Source organism: Theropithecus gelada, chromosome 7a (genome assembly GCF_003255815.1).
Source record: "Theropithecus gelada isolate Dixy chromosome 7a, Tgel_1.0, whole genome shotgun sequence".
NCBI classification, from domain to species: Eukaryota; Metazoa; Chordata; class Mammalia; order Primates; family Cercopithecidae; genus Theropithecus; species Theropithecus gelada.
Genome location: NC_037674.1, coordinates 28,221,619 through 28,229,066, shown reverse-complemented (window position 1 = coordinate 28,229,066; position 7,448 = coordinate 28,221,619). Strand labels below are relative to the sequence as shown.

The following is a 7,448-nucleotide window of genomic DNA, read 5'->3' as shown; positions in this document are numbered from 1 at the left end:
GGAAAAGAAAAGAAAAAAGAAAGAAAGAAAAGGAGAGGGAGAGAAGGAAGGAAATTATCATTTGCTGAGCTCTGCGTTGGTGTATCTAATCTAATCTTCAATGACACCTGAGAGTCAAGGAGAGTAGGCAGCTGATGGGTCACAAAAGCAGCGATCAAACTTCACAGTTGTAACTTCAAAGCTCATGAATGTTCCATTGCACAAAACTCCTAAATTAGGCATTCCACTACTATAGAAGGAAGAATCAGATCTTCTGATCAGAATCAAAAAAAATCATATATTTAGAAAAATAACAGATATGAGGAGATTTCAGATGCAGAAAATATTTATCTTGCCATTAATACATCCAGATAGACTGCTGTGATACCATATTCTCAGAGCAGGCACATCTTAATTGAGTTAATGACTTCCATTCATCTGCATGATTCCTCAATGATGTATTTTCCACATTATTCAGTATGTTTCACTATTGTCATTGAAAAGCGAGCCAAATTAGGCAGTTTCGTCAGATTTGGAGATCAGCAGCCCTTTAGCTGATACAATAAAACCATGTAAAAGAGCATATAGGGCTTTTTCGCAACAGGTTTGCCACCAGAACACAGGTGTCATGAACACTACCCCCAAAAGCCGAAATGGGAAAGGCAAAGACTTATATCAACATTGTCATCATTGGACACATAGGTTCGGGCAAGTCCACCACTACTGGCCATCTGATCTATAAATGCAGTGGCATCGACAAAAGAACCATTGAAAATTTGAGGAGGCTGCTGAGATGGGAAAGGGCTCCTTCAAGTATGCCTGGGTCTTGGATAAACTGAAAGCTGAGCGTGAACGTGGTATCACCATTCATATCTCCTTGTGGAAATTTAAGACCAGCAAGTACTATGGGACTATCATGGATGCCCCAGGACACAGAGATTTCATCAAAAATATGATTACAGGGACATCTCCTGCTGACTGTACTGTCCTAATAGTTGCTGCTGGTGTTGGTGAGTTTGAGGCTGGTATCTCCAAGAATGGGCAGACCTGAGAGCCTGCCCTTCTGGCTTACGCACTGGGTGTGAAAGAACTAATTGTTGGTGTTAACAAAATGGATTCCACCGAGCCACCCTATAGCCAGTAGAGATATGAGGAAATCATTAAGGAAGTCAGCACTTACATTAAGAAAATGGGCTACAACCCCGACACAGTAGCATTTGTGCCAGTTTCTGATTGAAATGGTGACAACATGCTGGAGCCAAGTACTAACACGCCTTGGTTCAAGGGATGGAAAGCCACCTGTAAGGATGGCAATGCCAGTGGAACCCACACTGCTTGAGGCTATGGACTGCATTTTGCCACCAACTCATCCAGCTGACAAGCCCTGCTTCTCCAGGATGTCTACAAAATTGGTGGTATTGGTACTGTTTCTATTGGCCAAGTGGAGACTGATGTTCTCAAACCCAGTATGGTGGTCACCTTTGCTCCAGTCAACATTACAACTGAAGTAAAATCTGTCGAAATGCACCACAAAGCTTTGAGTGAAGCTCTTCTTGGGGATAATGTGGGCTTCAATGTCAAGAATGTGTCTGTCAAGGATCTTTGTGGTGGCAACATTGCTGGTGACAGCAAAAAAGACCCACCAATGGAAGCAGCTGGCTTCACTGCTCAGATGATTATCCTGAACCATCCAGGCCAAATCAGCCCTGGTTATGTCCCTGTACTGGATTGCCACACGCTCACATTGCTTGCAAGTTTGCTGAGCTGAAGCAAAAGATTGATTGCCATTCTGGTAAAAAGCTAGAAGATGAGCCCCAAATTCTTGAAGTCTGGTGATGTTGCCATCGTTGATATGGTTTCTGCCAAGCCCTTGTGTGTTAAGAACTTCTCAGACTATCCACCTTTGTGTCACTTTGCTGTTTGTGATATGAGACAGGCAGTTGTCGTGGGTGTCATAAAAGCAGTGGACAACAAGGCTGCTGGAGCTGGCAAGGTCGCCAAGTCTGCCTAGAAAGCTTAGAAGGCTAAATGAATATTAACCCAAGTACCTGCCACCCCAGTCTTAATCAGTAGTGGAAGAATGGTCTCAGAACTGTTTGTTTCAATTGGACACTTAAGTTTAGTAGTAAAAGACTGGTTAAAGATAACAATGCATCGTAAAACATTCAGAAGGAAAGGAGAATGTTTTGTGGACCACTTTGGCTTTCTTTTTTGTGAGTGACAGTTTTGAGTTATTAGATTTTAAAATCAGTACTTTTTAATGGAAACAACTTAGCCAAAACTTTGTCACAACATTTTGAGACCCATTTAAAAAGTTTAATGAGAAAAAAAAAAAAAGAGTATATAATGGTGTTGATATGAGAGCTTCCCAAGCCTGTTCTAGTCAATCAAAGGAGGTACTTTTACCACTTCCACTTAAAATAACAAACATTTCTACAAGGATTTCACTGCTCTCAAAGCACTATTCCTTATGCTATTGCATTTATCCTCACAGCAAACTCATGTTCAGTTAAGAAAACAGATTGCTTAAATAGTCCAAGTTCATACACACCAAGTGACAAAAATAAAATTCCAATGGAGGTCTCTTCCAGCTCAACTGCCTGTACTCTTTCCATTCTACCAAAGCCTTTAGTATATTTAGGGCAAGTGATTTCTAAGAGCAAGCATCAATATTCAGGGAAAGATTGGCCCTCCCTTGAAGGAGGAGACCAGGCAAACATCCAGACCTCATAACAATTGAAGGTTTCTGGAAATGGAAAGCTGGTATGGAGGAAGGTGGAGAAAGGATTTTCAGAGAGTGGGGTTTAACAACCTATTCTATCCATTAACTCACAAGCATATGTTGAGGAAGGAAATAGGCTACTCCTCCTCATTCCTCCATTTGTTCATTTTTTCAACACATATTTCTGAACACCCCCTCTAGGACAATATTATGCAAGCACTAAAGATACAATGGTGAATGAGACACACATAGACCTGCCCTTGTGGGGCTTACATTTATGAAGATGAGTTGGATGTTGAACAGCTAACGTCATGAGCAATCATCTCACTACCATCAGTGTAAGTGAAAACTAGTTGTAAGAATGCAGTGCTACAGGAGGACTTGACCAGTGCCAGGAGACTAAAAAAGCCCTCTCTGAGACTGAGACATGTACGTTAATATTTGAGGCAAGAGTAAATAAAAATCACAAAGCCAAACATTAGGAAATCAAGGGAATTTTCCATTCTTGCCTCCATCCTGAAGGCTCCTTCCTGCTTGGTTTCCCATGTTTTATTAGCCAAATGCCATGGCTAACAAAGCAGATGGCTACCATAATGGTTACTAGCTGAACCATCATTCAGCATTTGCCTGATCTAACTCACAGCCTCTTTGGAGAGCTGTAAACATATAATTTTGACAGGTTAGAGGCAGCCTTACTGACATGCCTGATGGTTTTCTTCCAAGTCAGATTTTAAATCATAGCTAGTCTGGCAGGTGCTGCAGTGGCCACCCCTTTCCCTTTCCTGTGTCTTTGTACAATTCCTCACACTGAGCCAGATGTGGTCTCTACACATGAAGCCACACAAGACTCCACATCCCCTGACTTCTGTGTCCTCTCTTTTTTTTCTTAACTATTTCCTGTGCTTGGGTATTGCTATAGACTGAATTGTGTCCCCTAAACTTTCTGTGTTAAACCCCTAACTCCAAATGTGACTATATTTCGTGATGGGACCTTTAGGGGGGTAATTAAGTTAAAATGAGGCCATAGGGGTGGGGCTCTGATCTAATAGAATTAGTGTCCTGATAAGGAGAGATACCAAAGAGCAATCTCTCTCCACACCCTTACAGAGGAAGGGCTTTGTGAGGACAGCGAGAAGGCACCCATCTGCAAGCCAGGAAGAGATGCTTCACCAGAACGAACTCTGTTGACACCTTGATCTTGGACTTCCAGCCTCCAGAACTGTAAGAAAAAAACGTCTGTTGTTTAAGCCATCCAGTCTCTGATGTTTTTTATGGAAGCCTCAGCTGACAAGAATATAAACATGAAAAGAGAAATCTGCTGGGTATAGCACATCCATAAAAAGTGTTAATGGGGCTGTATATGAGTATTACAAAGGTAGTAATTGCACAACTTGTGCTCCCGGCTCTAGAGGCTGGGAGGAGGAAAAGGCAGTAGCTGGGGGGAAAAAATCATTGAGGGGATTGTCCAGACAGGAAGACTATAACCTTCACAGTTCCCACTGCATCATTGCAGGCAAATGACAACAATTTTAGATATCTGCTCCTAAACCTTGTTTTTAAGTTATCTTCACCATATTCTATAATTATATATTCCAGGAATGCCCTTTCTGAATAATTTTGGAATGGTTTATATCAGAAAGAGCTGCAGCCATCTAGTTCCTGGGAGCACGCTCCTCACCAGAAGACAGACAGTAGAGTCATCATTTGCTAATAAGGAATTAATCTGGAGAGAGAAGAAGCTTTAAAGAAAATATTTTGATAAGGCTTTTAGGATTTGGTAAGCCAAATTTCATGGAACTTGATATTCTTGGTAATCACAGAAATACCAGATGTAGCTATTTTCTCATCTTCAATAGTAGGAGCATTTGAGGGAAAGGGTCCAAATCATACAAGTTTATCTGTAGCTATAGAACAAAAATTAGTCTTTCCTTGAGATAAATTGGAAGCAGACAGAATGCTTTACTTAGGATTAGGTATTCTTCTTGCAGAATAGCTAATACTGAGTAACCTGAAGGAACAGGGCATTGTACCCATCAGTTATATTCAATAATTCGGTATAATAAACCACCCTAAAACTCAGTGACATCCAACAATAAGCATTTTTATTTCTCACTCATAAATCAGCAGGTTAGCAATGGCTTGGCTGATTTAGGCTGGACTCAGCTGCAGGTTGGATTCAGGTCTGCTCCACCTCTCTCCATCCTCCTTAGACACAGTAGCTACCCAGACATATTATTCTCATCGAAAAATTGGAAGCACAAGAAGACAAGCACAACTCCAGCAAGACACTTTAAGCCTTTTCTTTAAGTCTTGGTCAAAGCAAATCACACAACTAGGCCCAAGATCCAAGTGCAGGCAGGGAAGGACACCTCACCCACCATGAGGCCAAAGCAAGTTATAGGGCCAAGCCCAACATCAACAGGTTGGGAAAATTTACTTCTCCAGTGTGGGAAAGGTAGGGAGGAGAGTGAATATTTGCTTAACTATAATCTAACTAACCACAGAGATATTATTATCTCTATTTTACAACTAGGAAAACAGATCACTCACCCAAACTGCAGAGCTAGGATATGAACCCAAGCTTATATTTTTTCCAAAGTTCATATTCTTTCCATCCTGCTACCCTCTACGTAATGGAAAGGAAAATATAGCGAAACATTGTCATAGTGGCAATAGGCAGCAAGGGATTGAAGGGACATGGTTATAAACTAGTACAGGGGTTGGGGCTTGGGGTGCCCAGTGGTGGAAACAACAGATAGAAGCTAGTCTATCAAACACATGTTTATTTCATCCATTGAAAAAAATATATTTACTGAGCACCCACAATGCACTAGGTACTGTGGTAGGCATTGGGATTTGTCATCCCAGACAGGCATCTGTCAATGCTTGATGAAAATTGGTTCAGTGAAACCAAGTTTTACAGGCTGTACCAATGTCCTTCCAGATCCTTTGGAGAGCATGTTCCCTTCTGCACACCTTGCCATCTAATCCCACACTGCCAGACCTAACCCCACCAAGACCTCCTCTACCCCCCAATCCCTCCTCCACCACAAGCCAGCTCAGCACCTTTAAGCTGCCTGATAATATTTGGTGTTATTATTTGTGCCAAGTGATAAATAAAAGCTTTATCACATTTTAAATATAAATAGTTCATGCAAATCTATAAGAAATATATAAGTACCCTATAGAAAAATATCAATAAGATCATGACTACTCAAAGAACAACAGAAAAAGAAAATCATGAAAAAACTGTTTAACTGTAAGTGTCCATCAGCCAAGACCAAGCAACACAAGACCATTCTGACATGTAGCCCATACTGGAATAACTTCTTAAGCCAGTTGGCATTTTCTACCCCAGAACTGACCCTCCCTACTACAGTTTTTGTACCATCTCTCTTACCACCACACTCTCACCCTTACAAATATACACATCCTCAGCTCTCCTGACTACAACCTCTGCTGGTCCAAAAATTGTCTCAATAATAAATTCTTCGATTGCTTCATACAGCCCGTATTGTGCTCAGCTACCTTGCAGTCTAGTCTTGCCTGAAGTAATTTAAATATTTCCTGAAGTCACTCAAGATTTTACTCATAAGACACAGCAAAGCTTTTTAAAATCCCTTTTATCATCATTTCTCCTTATCCCACTTGTCTCTAATATTTCTTTCTTCTCTCTTCCTCTAAACTCCCCACACAATTCTCCATGGAATCCAGCCTCCATGGATTCCATTTTCTGATCTTCCCCTCATTCCATCCTTTTATTCTATCAGTGCCCTAGGACCTATTCAATGAGCCAGATGCTGTTGGCCTCATGGTCTTGGTTGCTCACACTGTCCTAAAATGCTCTTCACCTGGATGCCCACTGTTCCTCCTTCAGGCCTTTATGCAAATGCCACCTTTGCTGTGACGCCTTTTCAGCCCATCCCAGGGAAAATGGCGTGTTCCCATCCCACAATCGCTACTCCCTGTCCTCCTTCCCTGCTTTCTCTATAATTGTAGCATGTATTTGCATCTGACATGCTATCCATTTTATTTCTTTGTTTACCTTTTATCTCCCCTCAGTGGAGTGCAAGACACATGAAGGTGGGGGGATGTCATCTGTTTTGCTCACTGCTGTGTCCCCAGTAAAGTGCCTGGCACTTAGGGTGCCTTCAAAAATATGTATTCACCCATTATGTTTGCTCTGCATAACAAAGGACCAAGAAGAAACTGTCAAAATTGATGATGATGAAGGCGATGAAAGGGAGGGAAACTGGAAACTCCGCGTGTAATATCTTTTCTCTTTGTTTACTTTATTGCACTGTAGCACTGTCCTTGGACTGACCCAGTCTGCAGGATACTCCTACCAATACAGACACCTGCCCACCTGTCTCTTCTGGACCGCCCTAAAATCACTCCGTGTTCCTTTGTTCCTCCCATGTTCCTTAGTGATCTGAACCTGTTCTGTTTCATCCTCTCAGGAAGAGGTTATACCTTTGTTCATTTTTGACACATTAAGCCTACAATTCCAGTGACCCTTTATAGTGCAGTGTGGTGTGCCTGGGGTTATTCTTAAAGGACTTCCCACAGAGACAGGGCTTTACCCATAGGAATAAGTCTCTAATGGTTAGGAATTATGGCCTCCAAGCCAAGATATACACCTGAGACACCATCAGCCATAACTCCTCTGGAGAAAAGCAGCTCATTTTTATGCCATATGAGAGGACTTTCTCTGTCATGGAAACAAGGTCATCCAAATAGACAATAA

General features: G+C 41.6%; 1 pseudogene; it reads left to right on the top strand.

Moving 5' to 3' along the window:
• Positions 1 to 632: 632 nt before the first annotated feature.
• LOC112627824 lies at positions 633 to 2,011 on the top strand (annotated as a pseudogene).
• The last annotated feature ends 5,437 nt before the right edge of the window (positions 2,012 to 7,448 follow it).